Raw genomic sequence first — 20,638 nt, 5'->3', positions numbered from 1 at the left:
ACGGCTACTTAGAGCGTGCAGTTTGCTGTGGCACGTTCTTGTTCACCTACCCCCAGCCCAGCTGGGTTTCTCTGGGGAATTATCTTAATGCTATATAGAAAGACACATGAATGCCTAAGCACAAGGTTTCGTGTATAGTACTTTCTGTGTCTGTTTTGTGTACATATGTAAATATTCCTGAAATATCAATATAAATATGGAGTGTACAATATTGGCAAAGTGTTGCAAAATAGATTAGGTGATACAGGAGCCAGGTGCCCTAAGTCAAGACTATAAGAATCCATGAACTGAGCTCCCCTCTGTACCTGGAGAAGTGCTGTGAACTACAGGAGGAGCTGTTTTCCTTCTTTGAAAGTGCTGAAAAATTGCACTCAGTCACACATCTTCTCATCAGACAGTCTGTTTTGGTTTTCCAATTTATGCAAATAAGGCAGAAACACATTCATGCTTAGATTTTGTGTACTTTTGTATGGTTGTGTAACTGCTAGTACTCTTTGTATGCATTAATATCTATATATTTAAATTAATAGGTGTTACAATAAATCAATGTGCATGCACACTTAATTAAATACCTTTGGATTTTTTTTAATGCAGGAAGGCTGGGATAGTGGTGGGTATCAAAGAGCAGATGCTCAACATGGTTCTGTTCTGTGGTCTTCAGCAGACTCTGGGCCTTGGCTGTAAAAGGTGCAGTGAGGGGTCCTAGAGAAGGGGAAAATTCTGGAGGAATTTGACCAAGCAAATCACAGGAGCGTGCAGGTCCGAGTTAGTTGCTGTGGTGGGTGTAAGCAGCTGTTCAGTGTAACTGTAAAACCGAGCAGCGTATTCCTGTTGATTGGGACTGTGTTAATCTCCTCCATAACCTGCCTTTACGCTTACTGCACTTACCCTGGGTGACTTTTCTATGATTATGGTTATTTGTGTCTATAGTTTTTACGTTAACAGAACCTCAATCTTTGATGTGATTTTTTGGAGCTATTGCATTGTATTTCGTAATGGAGGCAGTTATTTGTGGTGGCCTCAATTCTTATGGTTGCAGTTATTTAGAACACTAAGCTTTTGTATGGTGTTGTGAGACTCCCTGGCTTAGAAAAGTTACTTTTAGCCTCTGGAAGTTAAAGGTGAAATACTCTCGTGTCCCCTATTGTGCGATTCTCCTCCATGCTGCCAACAGGATGCTTTCTCGCTGTGTTCTTTGTTGCTGCTTTTAAAAAATTTTCAAGGAAGAGCAGAGCAATCATATTTAATAATGCAATTACAATCAGGGAAAGATGTTTATCCTGTAAGACTCCCAACTGCTGGCAAAGCCCTGGGGCATTCTGGGAAATGAGATGTAAATCTCCAGGATTACCTCTTCCTAAAAATACCAGAATCAAACAACAACAACAGTCGTTGCTCTGAACAGTGTATTAGATGACTAGTCCGTTATTGCCAGGCAAGAAGGTTCGGTTTCTTCAGCCAAAGTACTGGTCCCAAGTAAACATGAACACTGGGGCACGGTACGGTGGTGAGGGGAGGGTGATGTGTGAGGGTGTTACAGGCACCCCATCCCTGCTCTGCTCTTCGTGCTGCAAAAACTTGATGTAAAAGTGTTCAGTAGCCACAGCTGGAGTCTTCACAGGTAAAAGCTCCAAGAAGAAAAGAAACCACATCGCATTTTTCTCTATAATCTAAAGGCCCTTGGGTTGGCCTGTGGTGCTTAGTAAATGAAGACACGTCTTGGTGATGCTTTGTGGGTAAATTGATTCACAGAGGCTTAACTCTTAGTTGGTCGTGAAAAGTATTATTTATGGAATGAAAATTTTGAAGATACTTCATTTGTGGAATGGCAGCAGCAATGCGTGACACTCAGCTGCTTCCTTAAAATAACACCATCAAACAACAAACCAAAGAGACTTGAGACTGCTCTGCTTAACTTGTCTTGTATAATGTTGGGGGCACCTTGTTTCTTCATATTTGCTGACTGCCAAGCAGCATTAAACCTGATGTCTAGGATGGCATCAGCCTTATTCTTTTGAGATCAAATATTAAACATAACCTTTTCAAGATCTAGTCTGAATTTAATTTCAGTAAAATGTTAGTACCGAAAACCTTGATGTCGGCTCTCCAGATTTAAGGCTTCATTGGATCTGAACTAAATTACAGACCTGTGCAGCACAGCACATGAACCTGGGCCAAAACATGCCTTTCAGTCAAATAGATAAAAAGAGCTGAACTTGTATCTATCCAAACTGAATTTACATGTGTAAATCCACTTGCACTGGAAACAAAGGATTCAAATACTTGAGGAGCTAATTAATGAGGGCAGGATCAAGTTGCTTTCAATTTTATAGTCTGGGATTCAAGTAGATAGATTAAAGATTATTTGGAATTAAAGATATATTTTAAATTAAAAAAAAAATCAAAGGTGTTTTCATGGTATTCTTGTACTCAGATTTTTGGGAGATGACTTCAGAAGACTGAGGTACTTAGTTTTAATAGACTCCTTTTCTGTGGCAGTGGTGCAATCTGATTTTATTCAAGTCCATTCGCTATGAGAAGCTGCACTCTGCAGTTTGCTGCGCTCCCTTATCACAGGGGGAGAACACGCGGCTTCTTTCTCTCCTGTGTCATTCATCGCCTTTGTTCCCTTTCATTTGCTTCATGGCACGTTGTCTGGGGAAGGCAGCTTACCATTTCGTACTCGGCTCCAGATTTGTGTCAAAACCTCGGTTTCCATTCCTCTGGGGAGTCTGGGCTTTCAGCAGCGAGAGCGTTCGGGGCCGTGCACACACGTGACTGTCTCGTCACTCACCTGATGAATGGGGGATGCTCGGCCGTATCCCCCACAAGCGGCTGCCGTCTCCTGGGGTAACCGAGACGATCGTGCTCGAGAGTGCGAGCACAGAAAGCCTCTTAGGATGCTCTGTTGCTCTAGTAACATGCCCTCTCAGACATCTTTGTGTAATCAGCCGCTCTTGTTTCCTTATTGTCAAAAATCTGGAAAGTCAAGGTGGCTGATTTAAGATCTGTGGCTATGAAAAGGTAATACTGGGTGGTTCTTTCATTGATTGCTTCTAGTGCTGGAGAGACCCCCATGACGACAGTGTTCCGTTTTGGGGGACAATGTACACGTGCCTTGAAGAAGAGTTTAAATCAATGATGGGCAGGAGAAGCAGCAGAAAGGGTAAATATTATGGCAGGAGTGATTAGCATCTATGAAGTTCCATGAAATATATTTCTGTAGTATGCAAATGGTATGTAAACTCAGTTATGTGTGTGTATTTGTGTGCTTTTATTTGATGGTTGTCTGGATATGAGAGTACTGAACACTGCTGCTGTTTGTAGCCAGATAGAGGAAGATGCACTGCAATGGGAAAAGAGATGAGGGGCTGTGATGGAAAGTGAAGTGCTAGGAGAATAAGACAATAAGAGATAAAAAGCAATAAGAAGTTAAGCCATCTCTTGTGTGTCTGGCAGGGGCTGGGCCTTGGCTTATGTCTCCCAGTTGGGGTAAAGGACAAATCCTTGTGAGGTTTTTCTTGGCTTCAGGGGTCCCTCTTGTCCCCTTCAGCTGGACTGTCCCAGGGAAGAAAGGGGACTTCATTTTGGGGCTGCCTCGCTCAGGCATTTTTGCATGGAAACCCAGCTATATGCCGTGTCTCATTCATTATTCCAGAGAATTTTTAGCACTGATGCATTCAGCCTTCAGACATATTTGCAGGTTTTCCACCAGTTGGATAGCTGATGTGTCAGAGGGACCACACACACCTGCAGACGAGCCCACCGGTTTGTACTTTAGCCTCTGCGGTTCGGCTGTGACTGCGGGTGGAATTTGGTCCTTGAATTAACAGCTAAAGATCAGCCCCTGCCTTTATGCACCCACTTCTGGCATAAGGAGAAGAAAACCCCTGAACTTCAAATGTAACATTAGATCCCACAGGTGCGAGGAAGCCGTGGCAAGGCAGCCAGAGCTGTTCCAGGAGCCCTTTCCCAGCCCCGGGGGGATCTGAACCTGAGCAGAGTGTAAATATTTCCTCTAGACTGTGTTGCTCGTAGACTTGTCACGAGTTGCTTTTCTAACTGTACCAGGATTAAGGAGTGAGGACAGAAAGGGCGGAAAAAAGCTTGCATAAATATTTTTTGACACTTGGTTTAAACATGCAGAAGAAGTCACTCTTGTCAATATTCCCACAGAGACCTTGGTGCGGCCAAGGCTTAGTGAAGAGCTTTCCTTGCCGCATGGCGCTGACTTTAATCTGCAGCAGTTTGTATATTAAAAAGAGAAGATTTTGAGGTAAATACCAGGTGATCGTTCTGTATTACGCAGGATGAATCTGGGCCAAGACTAATCTTATTTTTTACCACTAGCATGATCAAAGAGGAGGTGAAAAAACCCCTGACTGTTCTCTGGCCAGTCAAGCGGGCTGTGTGCTTGCTTATTCTTCATGTCAGAAGTCAGCATCTGCGCTGCCAAGTTCAAAGTCATCAAATGGCTTTCGTTAGGAGAGCCAGCAGTGCAAAGCTGCTAAATTGGAGTTACTGGCTAGGTAAATTGGACTGTTTGATGGGTTTGAACTGGCTGGGATAGGAAATTCAAATCTCGATCACCATGATACACTGCAGTAAGGATGAGGCAGCTGTGCTTTTCGGTGTTGTTGCTAGGCTGCTTTTGGAACTGTATAGAAATGGTCCTGAGTTTTATGTTACTGAAAGAAAGGGTGGGAGGAAGGAATCCTACCAATTGAGTTGTGTTTTATTAGCTGCTAGCAGTGGGCATGGGATCTGTGTTATGTAGCTAAGCTGCTCCAGTTCCATCCAGGAGACGTTACATGTGCTTGCATGGTTAGTAAGCTGAGATTAATTTATTCTGTGGCTTTGGCAGGCTCTGGTAAGCTGAATTGGTTATGGGAATGATGGGGGGAGTATCAGATGCCAAGCTTACTTCAGTCAGACAAGACAAAGAGATTCAGAGTTGCTTGAAACCCTTCTCACTTGGGTTGGGATTTGGGGTCTCATTGCAGTTTGTTTGTGTGAACACCATTCTACCCTCTGTCTGTAGGCAGTGGACGGGGTTCTTCATTCATACAAGGCCAGGGAGCTACAGAGATCCACCACCTTTTAGCTGCCTTTGGCATCCCTGACAGAAGGGTGTCGGAGCCTGGCTGTGCAGATAACCAGCTTCTGAGTCACAGGAGTACACAAAAAACAACATTGTTGATGTATTGACCTTTGGATGATTATCTTGATTTGTTGGAGTGTGACTTATTAGCCAAGGAAATGCTGTTGTTAAAGCAAACTGGTGAATAACGCAACTGAAGGGCAGTTCAGTTCTCCTCCTTTGTCAGAGCAAGGGCACAAGCCCAGCTTTAAAGGCAAAACCCATCGCAATGCCTCAGTTGTGAACTGAAAAAAGGGAGCAGGCTCATTAGATATTGACCAGGAAACATGCTGGGGCTGTTCTGCAGTTTGGAATGTGCATGTGTCACTAAAAAAACAGACTTAAATCCAACCTACAGAATTTGGGCGTTTTTCCCTAGCTTGGGGTTATTATCGCCTTGAGTTTTCTCTCTGGCACATTTGAACCAAAAACGTGTGCAAATGCTTGTGAGTTCCACACTTTTGCTGCTGGTTTGTTATGTAAAGGGCTCGCCCTGCTCTGGAGCAAGCTGATTTTTATTGTTCTTGGTTGAAACAGCTTGGAGTTGTCAGATGTGTGGGATACAATGGCACTGTCATGTTTGGTGCCTGCCCAGAGTCTCTCCCTGGTATTCTTTGTTACAGTTGCACAAATGCTTTCCCATTAAAGGAATTAATTCTTGCCCGATCAGCATTAAGAGCCAGGAATAAATGAAATCCAGCTACTTCCATTAAATAGCGTTGTGGGTTATGGCAGAGAGAAAAAAAGCCCATCCCCTATTCCATCGGGGTTGGGAGGGTGGGGAAAGCCTGCTTTTCCAATTTGGTGGAGCGATTCTATGGATATATCCCTAAACCTGAAAATCAGCAGTAGAGCACACATCTTTCTAGATGATCCATATCTTTATCAGTGTTGATCCCTGCAACTTGTGTGTAGTCCTAAGTATCCCAGCCCTGAAATTCTGGGCAGACTCTTCATTGTGCTACAGTCCCAGGGCAGCTCAAAGGTGTCCTGGGTGAGAGAAACAGTGGTTAGAGCTCCCTCTGCAAACCCACAGACAAACGGTCCACAGCAAAGCGAAGACCCTGTGGCATTTCTCCATGCTCTTTAAGTGCTAATCCTCCTCTGGAAGTGCAAGAGCTCAATTCTGCATTTGTTTCCCAGAGTATAATTTGGAAGCGACTCTGCTAGCGGTAGATGGTATCGAACAGGTGTCATGGAGGGAAGAGTTTAGCCCTAAGCTTAATAGAAAATTTGTCCTCCTGCATGTTCTTGGACTCCACTTGCGAAAGCTGCAGAGTAGTTTGGGATAATAGCCACTTCCATTATTTAGCTGCATAAAATACCTTGAAGGCAAATAGCGCATCTATAAATTAAGCTTCTGAAGTGTCGGTCAGGTTACTTGGGGGGTTTTTTGACAGTGAGATTATTGACGGTGTAAAGTGATAGTTCTGCTCTTGAAAAGCTCATTCTCCTAGCACAAATCACAGCACTGCCAGGATTTATTGAACTGCCTGATGGAGAGGTACCGTACAAGCTACTATTAGTCCATTTCCTCAGCTTTGCCATCAGGAGGCTTTAAATAATTGGATTTGAAAGAAATGTCAGAGTGACAGAATTGGGTGCAGAAGGCCATAGATATTCCCTCTCCGCCCCACCCCACCCCTGTTTGTTCTCTCATGCGCTCTCTTTTTATTATTTGATAATTTCAGAGGGACAGGGCTTCCCCAGCTGCGTAGTCAGAAGGGTTTTGAGACACTGCGTCTGCTGATTTAGGCGAAGTCTTTCCTCAGTTGTGCTGCAGAAATGGGCAGTTTACCAACTCCATGCAGTCCTGCAGATTTGTTTAGACAGCCCAGGATGCTCCTGCCAGGGTTGGGGCTTCCACAGAGGGTTGAAGTAGCAACTGCGACTAAAGCAAAGCGCGTAACGGTGCTGCAGCGGCGGCACTGAGGCTCGGCAGACCCAGCGAACAGAGGTGCATCCCTGGGAAGGCAGCAGCTGCTCCCCAGTCCCTCTTTAAACTGGCTTGGTGTCAAGTCTTCATTGAGAGGAGAGGCAGAGAAACCTGAAGCAGGAGGTGCTGGACTCTTGAAAGCAAGACAGCAAGTTCATGGAATCATGGTATGTTTCCAGTTGGAGCAGAGCTCTGGAGATGCTCTGGTGCCACGAGCAGGTCTAGCTCAGCACATTGCTCACATTCTTGTGTGGCCAAGACCTAAAAATTTGCACAGGTAGAGGTTCTGTAGTGTCTGGGCTGAGTGGCTCTGAGACCAGAACGTAGGTGTCCCTGTTCTCACCAGTCCTGTGCTAGTCCGGACGTGTTACCCACAAGGTGCCTGTACAGTACCAGGTGCTGATGCTGCGTACCAGGATTTTCTGACTGTTTGTGCTCAGCTTTGTTGTTCAACACGTTACTGGGGAGAGGCAAACACATCACTACAGCTCCTGCTAGGAGGTGCTTTGTCTGGCAGTGGTTCTGGCTGAGCAGCCTCACTTTAGCTGGATTTTAGTTGTGTGCAGAAGTTGAAGTTAATGGTGCTGGATAAACATCATACTAGCCTGTAGTGTGACCTAAGTGACAGCACGGTCAGAAGGGATTTGTCCTTGGGCTTTCTTTGTCCTTCACAACGCTGGCATCGTGCTGACCCATCCCATTAACAGAGCAGTGGGGCCAAAGTGGCCACGACAGTGAAGGTCCTGCCCCACTACTGAGTTAATGTAGTAAATGCATTTAAATACAATGGCAATATTTGATCCTCAAGGACATGAAACTGGGCTTTTAAGATAATTTTTGTGGTGTTTTGCTTCCCACTCTGAGTGCTCCCTTAGAAAATGTTGTCACACAAGCTGGTTTAGGATTCCTGGATTTCGCTATAGCCTGTTTGTGTCAGCTGTCCCTTTTCCTGGGGACAAAGCAGGATGACTGCCCAATAGTTCATCTCCTACGGCAGCTTTGGAGGTGTTTGTGAACACTTCAATGATCTCAAGGCAAGCGAGGTTCCCGACTTGCTGCAGGTGGAAGAACCTGGTTTCTTGAAGCTCAGAGCATGGCACGTTGTTCTGCATGTTTGAGAATGCACTGAGTTCTCTCTCTGTGAGCACTTTGGACTACTGAATTCTTACAGGGGCTACTGAAGTCAGGAGTGAATTAATACCTCCCGGAGTATTGGTAGCAATACTGCATATCAGCTCTCTTTTGTCACAGCAAAAATGACGGCTCTTGGGGTTTGCACATGAATGCGTTCAGAGGAAAAGCATCTCTAATTTTTTATGAGCAGTCAGAAAAGAGAAGCGAGAGGCGTCTCTCTTTGCTGCTGTAGTAATTTTAAGAATGAAATGGACATGCAACCCTAATAAAACAAGCTAGTAACTTTTAGAGGAGATAAAACTTGCAGAGTTCTGGTGATACCAATTCTTTTATAAAGGTGAAGTCCAACTGCCTGCTCTTCTCTGTTGTCTGGTTCACATGTACTATGATGTTAAGAATTCATTTGTGTGATTCTGCCAGATTCTGGAAGAAAGCTGTCATTTTAAATAGCAAACGGAAAAGAAAACCAAGGTATAATGTATATCAGTCCTTACCAGGGTGTAGCAAAGAAATGCCTCCTTTTCAGATTATTGTTTTCAATGAAATTGATCCTCCGGAGAAGATGGTTTTTCGGAAGAGTGATTGGCTTCGGAAGGTGCTCAGCCTTCATTTCTCCAGTAAAAACTGCGTGAAATCTGTGTTTTGTTCTTGTCTTTGGGCCTCCTTGGTTAGATGTAGCTTTGAAGAGAAGATATCTAGTCCCAAATGGGGACATATCATTCTTTTTCAGTCACTTTGGTCCCACTCCATTATACCCAGTCTTGGTCTGAACTGCAAACTGCTTTCAGTCCTGAAACATATCTGATAAGATTTTGATTCCAAAGGGTTTCTCCCACAGCTTCCTTATTATCTCAGCAAGCCCTGAACAATGATGAGCCTGTAAACACACGGTTTGTAAGCCTATTACAAGCCTCCCAGTATTATAATACGATTAGTCAGCACTGACTGATTTGTTTCATAAAGGCAAACGGGGGGATTCAGGGATTTGTTTATTTGGATGTACCAATTTGTTGCACAGTCTAACTTACTTGTTACAGAAATCACAGTCACTGCTCATCAGCTGGCTTTCCTTTTGCTGGGAGGCTCCATGCTACATTTACAAAATCCTCGCTTTCCACCAGTGTTATCCAGCTTGCCTTTGCAAAGGAAATAATGTTAAATGGAGCTTTTTATTTAATACAAACCTTTTCCATACAGCTCCGGAGAGTTAAATGCGGTACGGAGTGTAAACTCTGAACCGCTCTCCGTAGGATGTCTGTGTAGCTTCCATCTTGAGGTAATTATATCAAAATACATGCCACTGCTCCCATGGACTGGTGATCCAGCTAGTACTTAGTGTCTGAATTAATGTTTGGAATTGTTGCTGCTTGCTTTGCAACAGAGACGAGAACCCAGATGGTTTGGGTTATTGGTAATGGATTCCAGTGCTCTGAAATCATTCACTCAAATCCAGCTCCAGCCTGTAGTAACCCAAAGTAATTATTATTTGATTGCTAGCTGGTGATGTAAAGTGAGTTGGTCATCTCAGCCTGGGTGGACAGATGTCCAAGTTAAACAGCACCAGCTTAACAACTGCCAGCAGCTCTTTGAAATTCTGTAAAGGATATTGCTGAAGACACTTAGATAAATTGGGTTGGGAGTTTTCTTCTCTTGCTTGTCATTTGAATGGAGAAAGAAATCCAGAATGGAAAAGCAGGGGAGGCTCTGTGGACTCCTACCTGGAAATGGATTCTCTGGGGTCACAGCTGCTGGCGCAGAGTGGGAGGAAAAGGCTTATTCTTTGTCATTGAGTCTCTCCTGTCGTGTATCTTTGTACTGGTGCTGGGTGTCTCAAAGGTGCTGTGTGCCTGTGGATGGGCAGAAGTAATTACTCAGAAAAACACGTTTCTCTGTCTCCCTTCTACAAATAACTCTGTAGGGTTTTGTGTGTTTGCTCTTCTGGAAGTTAGGTTTCACTACGTGTCCTGAAAGTCTTTAGAAAGGGGAGATTAAAAAGACACCACACGTTAAAGTTGTTTGTATTGGTTTTGTCACCTCTTTTTTGCTTTTGATGACACAAAGAAATACTGATTGTGGGAGTGAGGCAGCAAGAGACTTTGGCCATGCGGAGTGCCAGCAAAAGGCCTTTTGACCATCTGAAATCCCGTTTGTGTTCTCCAAGCAAAACAATACAGAGATAGATCATAAATGGTCGTGTAACTTCCACCGTGCTCTTCTGGAGGGATTTTCACGTTAAGTTTCCTTCAGAGTTGAGAAATTTTCCTGTTGCTTTCTAGCTCTTCAAAGAGATCAAGTAAAGATACTGATACGTTTGGCTTTGCGCATAAGCCAGATGATGTGGACATGCGAGATATGAATGTGGGATTCCGTTGCCTGCAGATCTATTCGTCACATGTGAATATTGCCATCACCTGACAACAGCAATATGAAATAAATGGCTGTGTGGCTCAGTCTTTCATCACATAGCTGGGAGATACAAAATCTCGTGACCTTTTTAGCAGTCTTTTGAGGCAGAGTCAGGAGATGTGGTTTACTTGACCTAAAGGTTCCTCTTTTCCTGCTACTGGAAGAGAAATCCTGTTGTCAGCTGAACTTTTGGCTGTGGCTAAAGGTCTTCCATTACTGTCTTTTATCTCTGAGCTTTGGCTCTTGGCCATACAGTTGCCCTCAGTTTGCTGGCTTCAACTCCACGTTGTCTTCCTGGAGTTGTGAGAAATTTAGCAGCAACCTCGCCAAAGCTGCTTTTCTATTCCTTGTGCTACAGCCAAGGCTGTAAAATGGCCAAAGGGCCTTTTCCAGGGCAGTTCGTTCTTGGAGCCTGTTGTGTCCGTTCTTTGGGTGCTCAGGTCAGTGGGCGCCCATATCTCCTGACTTGGGGACAGCCCCGAGCGACCCCTCTCTCATGCGAGCTGGCCATACGTGGAGGTGGCAGCTGGTGAGAACATTAATGGCAGGTCAATATATTCATTGGTGTTTCCTTACTTAGCTGGGAAAATATGTTGAATATGGTACTTAAGTGTTTGTATTTGTGACAGTGTAGACCCCCTAGGTGATTTCTCTATGAACTGTAGCATATAAAAAGCTGTGAAGAAAGACTGCTTCACAAATTATCATACGCTTATGCATTTCTCCTTCACAAAAAGAATTTTTTGTTCCAAAGGAAACAAACTTCAAATGGATTGGCTTGACTTCATTGGCTGACATGCTATTGTGAATTAACACTGGTGTTATGCTCCATTTAAAATTTCTAGTTGTATTAATACTGGTTTGCGGTGATAGCAGTATTATTTAGGCTTAGCGTTGCTACATGTGTTAGTATAAACTTCAGCAACCACATGGCTATTCAGAAAAAATCTCAGCAGTTAGTGGCATATGAGTCAAGAAGCCTGTGAGGGAGGAGGAAAGATTCAAGTGTTTTGCTCCCTGGCCAGTGATCTCTGCTACTGAAATGGGACCCGAGTTCCTTGATCCTGAAAACATCAGCAACAACAGGAGAAATAAATGCCGTAAACAGCTCTATAATGAAACCTCTCACACAGCCTGGCAGCATGTGCTGATCTTTTGCCTTCACTTGCTGCTATGACAAATTAGGTTGACCTTTCCTTGCTACCATCTTTAAAAAAAAAAAGTAAAGCTAGAATTTGAAAAGAGCCTAAGGGAATTAGGTACCCATTGCTTATTGAAATTTAGCTGGAGTTGGGCATTTAACTCTCATAGCTGCCTTACAGAATCCCACCCTCTATAAATTATACCCTGCTCTGGAGGTGGTCAGAGTACCTGGGCTGACAGTGTAGGGCTGTAATTTAGCCAAATTATAGGAGCAATATACTTTAAAAGTCAGGATCGATACTTTCCATGAGTTAGATTAGAGAGGCATCAGCATGAGAATTAACAGCAAAAGCTGGTAAGTGAAGTTTGAGGAACTGCTGATCTCTGTTTTATGGCTCTCTCCAGAAGGCATTCGGTGCAGGACAGCACTCGCCGGTGATTGAGAGCCCTTCCAGGGTCTCCTCCATCACACCACATATTTCTTACCTGGCAGCTGCAGGTTCCCAAGGTCTCAGTCCATCCTGGTTTAGATTTTTCAGCTGTCTTGTGTCTTCCCATAGGTTACCAGATGATTTCTGTTCTTTCCCCACTGCTCCTGTGGCAGCTTTGCAGTGTCACCCAAGACAAGACTCAAAGTGAAAATACCCGGAAGACCGACAGGGTCTTGAGGATATTATGTTGGATGCCAACAGTATTTATCACCTATGTTTGTAGAGTGCATTGTACCACGGTCTTTAAAAGCGAGTGTTATGCGTTGATGAAACCTTTCTCCTGATGGGGTTGTAATGCAGACTGTAGAGCATCCTTGGGGTCCAGCCTGGCTCTCATTTAAATCAGCAGGAGCAGAACTGAGCCCCTTTAAGCGGCATTGCAGTCGTGTATCAGCACAGTCATGTATTTTGTTGTTTTCCCTTCTGTTAATGGCAAAGGAGGAGCGAGAAAGATAAATCATGTTTTGGGAAAGGGATATTTGTCTTTGAACAATGATGAAGATAAAGATGGATAAGCAGGGTAATTTGTGAGTTTTATTCTCTATCCCACATCATGGGCTGCAGTTATATAAAGCAATGGAGGTCTCAGTTAATCTTTATACTGTCTCCTTGTTTAGGAACATATTTACTTCAAATTAGACTAGACTTTTGCATCTTGCTGGAAATGATACAGTTTCTTTGGTGTCCTTGTTTACTTTTCATTGATTTCTCTCCCTTTTTTCCCCAGGATGTTAAAAATAAAGGGATCACCTTGCTATTTTCAGCTGTCATGGCCTAAAGAAAAAATAGGCATGAAGAATAAATTCACTATGGGTTGAAGAAATCCTCTTCAAAAAACCAATGGGGAACATGACAGAGTTAGAGAGACCTCTCCCTCAGAAGAAGAGTAATATATATTTTATTCTCTTATTAATATTTCATTGGCAAGAAGGTCAAAATCTACATTTAAATGGAAATATTTAAAAAGCAGAAGCATAATATTTGACTATCTGGAACTTTTATGGGTTAGAGAAAACCAGAGGTGTGAACACATTGGTTCAAAATCGGTGGGGTTGGCTGGGAATTCCTTGTGAAATTTATACAGCAAAGGAATCCTCCATTTGCCTTCGTCGACACCTCTCATAAAGGGTTTATGTTCTTAATACAGAGCTCCCTTTTAATTTAAAAATCCTATTAAGTGTGTCGTGTCAGGTAGAAAAGTCTTTAGATGAGATAGTCTGTCACTGCTTAGAGTATGATCTTGATTGATAAAACCATCGCTGAGGACGCTGTGTTCTTTCTTCCAGGATAGGGGAGGTTTAGGTGCTGCTGTCAGCAGAAACTGGGGGGTCGGGAAGTCCCCAGAGGCCTTGGCACGGGGGAACGGGGATCACCAGGACTGCCTCTCGATCACCAAAGCACTAATACAGATCCCATTGGGGCATATGGGACAATTGGTGTGAATTTGAGTGAAACCCATCTGCATAGAGAGGATCCTATACATCATTTAAATTGGGATTAGAAGTGTCTGAAAGGCTCCTGCCTTCCACTCAGGCTGATTTCCAATGCAACTCGCTTTGCAGTCCTCATAGTTTGGGCTTTACATCAGTGATCTGGAGCTGAGATTTCCAGGCTGGCAGCTGTGCCACTAACCTTAGGTGTGCTACTCAAAACACGATGAAAAAGGGGAATAAAGAGCCCAGCAGACTGTGTTTCCCTTATAAGATGGAGGAAAAAAAAAAATCTATCGTGTTCTACCCACGTAGAACTGCTCATGCCAGCACCCTGCGTTCAGCTGGATGGCATCGCTGTGTCTGGGCAGAGCCGGGAGCTGCTGCTGGCTCTGCAGGTCCCTTTCTGTAATGGGCATGTTGTCACCTGTCTGGCACGGAGACACCTGAGCAAACAGAGCTGGGGAACCCCGGCTTAAAGGACACATCAGGCAGCCCAGGAGAGAGAGCTCTGAACAACAGGACAGCTTCAGACCCGGGATGATACTGATCCCTGGTTCTCCAACACAGGCTGTTTGAGGGCACGGTGCCTCTGGCCTCAGCAGCCGCCGTAGGAGCATCGTGCTCTGCAGAGGGGTGATAACATTGATTCCTTCCTGGTGCAACAATGGGTGATCGAGTTCCAAAGAAGTTGGTTTGGTTTGTTGTTGTGCTTTTTTTTTTTAAGTCATCATTATATTGATGATATAGCCACAGACCACTGAGTATTCATGCAATTTGGGAAGACTTGCCTGCCTTGGCACCGCCTCTTTCCAGCCCACCTGAGCCCTGCAGGCAGGTGGGAGTTGTTGGAAGGGATACAGAGGAGCTCAGGGCTGGAGCCTGGTGCGGTGGAGAGATGCTCTGCTGCTGCTTGACAGACTTGTAACCAGATTCCAGTTTGTGCTGCATTGCCCCTTCGTGTAACCCTATTAAAGAGCTGTAAATAGTAATATAAATGATGTTACAGTCATTTGTTTTGATGTATCTGAGCCTTTAATAAATCAGCTGCAGCTTGGTTAATAGGAATATGAGAGCGTGGTGTTTGTTGCCAGCAGCTGCTAGTAAATTACAATGCAGTCATCTGTTTTACAAGGGAATTAAATGTTTGTTCTCTTGCTCCCTCTTGCTTTTTTCTGAGCATGAGAATTGTGCGCAAGCCCCGGTTCTGTGCTAGGTGTCCTCTTTGCTCTTTCTATAGGTGGCTGGGGTGGCAGGGAAAGCATCCGCAGGGAGATTCCAGTCCTTGCAATGTGTCCACTCCATATTTGTATCCTCCAAAGCAACAGTTGTTGCATCTGGTTTTGCTTAGCTAACAATATCTCTCATGGGTTATCAGCAGCATTTGATCCTTGGTGGGCTGTGCCGGCCTGGCCGAGGTTTGTTCTGGCGGTAGGACTGTCTGGAATGGACTCAGGGCTGTTGATATGTCCGGTGTCACACTTGTGTCAAAGTGAATCACTCATTTTAGTGTCCTTTGTAGGTTGCGATCAGAACCAAGTGCTTATAGCCAAGTAGGTTGAGATAATTTTACATGTGTGATTGTTTCAGCAAGGCCTCTGCTGGGACCTGGCTGAGGTGAAAAAAGCGTCAGAGCCCAGAGAAGCCTCTTGTCATGGCTTCGAGGCTTTTCATAAGCACTTGGCCACCAAAGGGCCATCATATAGTCACAGCCACCCTCTGTGCTCCATCCCTTTGCTCCGTCCTCTCGTGAAGGAGCTGCATGGAACGTTTCTACAGTATTGCAAAACTAATCTCATCTTTCAGTACTGTGCTTAACACTAGATAAACACATGCAGTCTGGGGCTTGCAAGTTAACCGAATTAGTCAAAGTAACTCTTAGAATTCTATTGAAAACTTGTGATTTCTTTATTTGGTAAAGGAGAGTTTGGCTGTGCTCTTTATATCGTAAAACGTTTCCATAGTGTAACGTGGTGATTGTTTCTTTTGTCTCTCACTGCAGCTGTGTAATAATTCACGTACCCAGACCCCAAATGACATCAGGTTTGCCAAATACTGCAATTAAAATGCAGCACAGAAGCTGAGGTCTCTGTTTTCTGAATGTTTTTCCCGACTTCCAGCAGCACCCACGTTTTCTGGCATGACAACATGTGGTGCTGAGCAGGGAGCAGCCACATCTTTGTGGAAGTGCTTGTGTTAATGACATTTATCCTCCGACAAAGAAGGGCAATCTCACCTCAGCTTTGCTTTGGGCTTGGAAAAAATGCTGCAGTGCACAGGTTTAGTTGAACTGGAGCAGTTGGGGTGTCCTTTCACCATTCAAAGGCTCTAGGAACACATTTCTACAGGTGAACGCTAACTTGGCCCTTATAATGTGTCCACTAGGAAGTGTGTACAATCCATGGATAACATCACAAATCTATGCAACCTTATCTTAATATTTTGAAGGAGAAATAATTGCACTGGTTGACGCAGATACTGTTCCTTGGAGACTTATGATTAATACTTTTGTTTGTCTTGTGGTCTGGCTTAGAAGAGCCTCTTTGGTTTCTAAGGGTGATTTTCATGCAAGGTTGCACTTTGTAATACACGTGAGATCTGATCAGGAGAAATAAAACTTGTTATATTAGTATGAGTAGCTTTTGTCAACTCCCAAACGTGGGCTTTGTGGAAGGTGATGTTGCCTGACAGATGAATGCCCTGAATAGGGCATCCAGCGGCCACTTAAATCTACACTGTAGTAGTGGTCTGTTGTTGTTATTTCTAATTGAAGAATAAACGTATTACCGTTACTCAAAAATCAAAATGAAGCCTGCACAAGTAACACACTTAAGCCCACATTCATGTTGCAATGAAGACTGTGAATTTTAAGAATGGGTATGTGCCTGTTGTTGATACCTTTTGAAAGCAAAATTGCAGCATGGAATAAAGGTTTATTAATAAATAGCAATTGATTGTTAAAGGGGCAAAGATTTCTGGTGTGGCTCTCTGGCAGAGGCCATCTCGGTTTCCCTGCTGAAGTTGATGGCTGAAAATCCTGCACACGTCAGGGCTATAGAATGGATCTCATAGCGGAGGTTTGTTTTCTTTTCGCTGATCAGCTTGGCTCTGCATCATTAAATCTAAAACTGCTTTGCTCGAATCAGACTGGGGGCTCACTTTGTAATGAGTCTTGCAGTTTGCACTTTCTGGTGAGCTGATATGATTTCCAGCTTTTACTCCACTACAGTCTAAGAAGAATATCATGATACCAAAATCCATTGGAGGTGGGTTGCAGTACGTGTTAAGCCCGAAACCTAGAGAGATTTTTATGGAACGTTTTTATCCAGTATGCAGTCTCAGTTAAATGCTATTGATAATGTAAAGCACATTCCATTTCCTTCTGTAAAACACATCGTCTCAGCGCGGTATCCAGGGGAGCGGGTCCCTCTCCCAGCTCAAACTCCCCACGTGGTTTGACTGACTTGTTGATGTTCTCCAGACACACTTTACGAGCTCTGCCACAAATTTATAAGGGTGAATTAAAATTACTGTATTTCATACTTCCATGCACTGGTGTTTTCTATTTAGAAACCAAACGAGTGTGGGCTGTGGTTTCTGAGGAGAAAAGCCTCAACTATGGTTTCTAGATGGAATCGGTTCATGGGGACAGTAACCCGTGAAGCACCATGCGCTGCATGTCGGCCGCTCTGCTGGGGCAGGTGCTCGGTGGTACCGGGGTGCTGGTCGCTGGTACCCGTGATGATGAGGCTGTGAATCTGCAGTACAATTCCTGCTCACGTGTGCTGGGATAAAGTGAACAGAGACTGAATATTTGCTTCATTCTGCTACTTTAACAGGCAGTTTCTCGGTTTGCATTATTCTGTACTTAGGCTGGAGTGCCTGCCCACTTGAGCTGTGAACAAAAGGCAGCTCTTGTCCCCCTCCTGTAAAGAGCTGCTGCTGAGACAGTCTTGTGAATCTCTTCCAAACTGGTGTCACGGTGAAGCTTCTCCTCTCATTTAAAGTGTGCAGGTTGTTGTTTGCCTTTTCCTGCTGTTGTATTGAGTGAAGCAGGGTCACTGTGTGTGCTTAAATGATTTTCTGTGTGCTGGATTGAACACCCAGCAGCATAAGCTTGTTGGAATGCAGGCACATGCGGCAGCAGTGCATGGTCCTGGGGCAGGGCATTGTCTGCTCGCTCTGTCCTACTATTTGCATGTGTTTTCTACAGATTTAGATGTGCTCAGTGCTCTGGAAGGAGGGATCACATGTAGGGTGCAAAGAGAATGAATGAATCAAAACTAAGTGCGAAGCGAGATGAGGGACTGTATTAATTATAATAAAGACAATCTATAAATAAACATGAAATATCTCAACAGAAACATAAAAGTTCTCATCTGTGGCTCCTGGGTGTTTGGGATCTGTCAAGCATCTGCACAAAGGATGCAAAGGGAAGGTAGAAAGGATTGCCGTGTGGGCAGAGCTCCTCTGCTCCAGGACTGTCTGTAGTCCCCGTGCTCAGGAGAGGGAGTTTAGGGAACACATCCAGCGCAATGACAGGGTTTTGTGTCTTGTCTTTGCTGTGCCCTTGCCATGCTTGGATTTCTCAGCATAGCTGTTCCCCACCGCTACTGATTTGTGCTGATCTGGCTCCGTCCACTGATACTCTTGACTGGGCACGGAGGCCCAGCGGGGAGGTGCCAGCTATGACAGTGCTGAGTTGTCTCTGGAGATATGAGATATGAGGATTGTCAAACTGCAGAGGTTCTTCGAGGTAAATGCACCTTTGGGCTTTGATAGTTCTGCCGCAGTCTGTGAATTTGTAGTACCCGTTTCTCCACGTATAGTGCTGGGCGGCAACGCAGGGTGGGCAAGAACTGCCATGGGAAACGCTTCAATAACCAACATGTGTTACTGGGCATGTTAAAGCACTCGTGCAGTGCTGGGATCTGCCTCTGTCAGCTGGACGTAATCTGCAAATAGTATCTCTAACTGATCTGAGTAGAAACTCAGTCTCTGTGCTTAAGAGTCATGTCTCCGTATGCAGGGGTGCTCTCTGACAACCGCACTGAACTCTGAGATAACTGTGTGATGATCAGTGCTTTACAGATTAATGATGTCAGGGAAATGACATTAGAATTATGTTCTTGGAGTAGTTCAGGTTGCGGCACTTTCAATTTACATTAATTTCAGGTCAAGGTAACTTTTCTCTATCGTGTTGCCGAAGGGCAGAGAATCAGAAGCCAGTCTCTGGCACCCCAGTTCTTCATATTGCTGTGCATCCTGTGTTCAAGACAGATTGCTGGAAATAGTTTTTCCATGAGCTTGAATAAATCAGACTTAATGTATGAAGACTTGAAATGCATTTTCTAGGCTGTAGGAATATATATTTTGTAACAGATGCCATACAAATGCCTCATGTCCTGTAAAAATATATAGACATTTTGAATGTGATGAGGAACTGCAATTTATAAGAGCATCAAGATTCTTCAAGCCAAAAAGCTACAGACAGTTGTAAGAAAGATTGTCTTGTCTGTCAGTGCAAATGCTATTAGACAACTGAATCATAACTGGCTGCACTTGACTGGCTGTATCTGAACTTCTGTCAGCTCTTACAGACAACTCTATTCTCTTTGTAGGATTTTTCTTTTCCCTTCCCCTGGGAACTCTCCTGAACTTATCATATGGAGATCTCTGCTATGGCTACAGCATTTCGTTTAGATATTTAAAGTGTTTCTATTTGCTACATTAAGACTTAGTGAAAAACTTGTCCTGCGTGATCTCAGATGCGACTGACAGAAATCAGCTGTGCGGGCTGGCGGTTTCTGTCCCTCAGCTTTGGGCACAGACAGGACAGTTCTGTTGAAATACCTGAATCCTGGCTCAAAACTTCAGCTAAAACGAAACATTACTTGCTGAGTTTCCAATAAAAGGTGGTTAATGCTGTAAATTTTGTGTAGCTTTGAGGCTGGTTTCCACCAGAAGCTGGAACACAGGAAAGATGTCTTTTGGTGTTAAAGGTTCTTTTTCATTTAAACAGCGAGCTGGAACTAAGAAACTGTTCAATCTAGTATGGGACGTTTTCTGGCAAGGTTCCCAATGCTGCTAAGAATGGCATGAGTTTGGCATTTTAACTTAAACTAAAAATTCCCACCAGCTTTCAGAAGGCCTAGAAGCAGATTTTTGACAATGGGCTGTCCTCGTAACACATTTATGTGACTTCAAAAGAAGTGATGTGGGTATTCCTTGGGCATCTCATCCTAGAAAGATCAAATCGGTTTAGATGGTGTTTATATGTATTAGTAGGATGTTAAGTCTGAATGTCACTATGAAAAGTTAGGAGAGATTCATAGAGCTGAGCTGGAGGTGTAGAAACTGGCCCGATGTCCAGCCAACACAATCAATAGAGCCGGCACAGCATTGAAATCCAAGTTGTGCTTTAAGCATCACACCAGCCAACTTGACTCCTCAAAGTTCATCCTTGTAATCCTACTTTTTATTGCAAATTAGCCCATCAAAGCTATCTACAAGTAGCTGCAGTGGAGTGGATCTGTGCATTTAAATACAGGATAGCCATCTGAACTTCAATAATTACATTGTAGTCGTTTGGCTGAACAATTTAAATATCATAAATCCTTCTGTCAATGTAAAAATGCCATCTTTCTGGCATCTTAAAATCTGCCCTTTTCTTCCTCTTCTTCTAAGCAAGTGGTTGCTATAAAGTCTGCTGTTGAAGTGCTGAGGTTACAGAGGGCTCAGCTGTATGACAAGCTAGTGGTTAAATGCCAGGGATAACATGCTTTCAGAAACGTTTTTCTGAAATACAGTACAGGAATAGTGTGGTTTAAATTGAAAAAAAAACCCCTGGTTGTCAGCTAAAAGCAAAGCCTGCCTTGGAAAAGGAATAAATAACGACAAAGCGTCAAAATATTAAAACCAACAAACAAACGACAGTTCCTGTTAATAGCATTAAAAA

The 20,638-nt window shown here is 43.9% G+C and overlaps 1 protein-coding gene across 6 annotated transcripts in view; it reads left to right on the top strand.

Moving 5' to 3' along the window:
- AUTS2 (activator of transcription and developmental regulator AUTS2) overlaps positions 1–20,638 on the top strand; it is a 716,369-nt gene that overhangs the window by 132,350 nt on the left and 563,381 nt on the right. The window lies entirely within an intron of this gene.

The sequence above is a fragment of the Columba livia genome, chromosome 20 (genome assembly GCF_036013475.1).
Source record: "Columba livia isolate bColLiv1 breed racing homer chromosome 20, bColLiv1.pat.W.v2, whole genome shotgun sequence".
In the NCBI taxonomy this organism is placed as follows: domain Eukaryota; kingdom Metazoa; phylum Chordata; class Aves; order Columbiformes; family Columbidae; genus Columba; species Columba livia.
The sequence above is the reverse complement of the archived record's forward strand: the minus strand, read 5'-3'. Positions and strand labels throughout refer to the sequence as shown.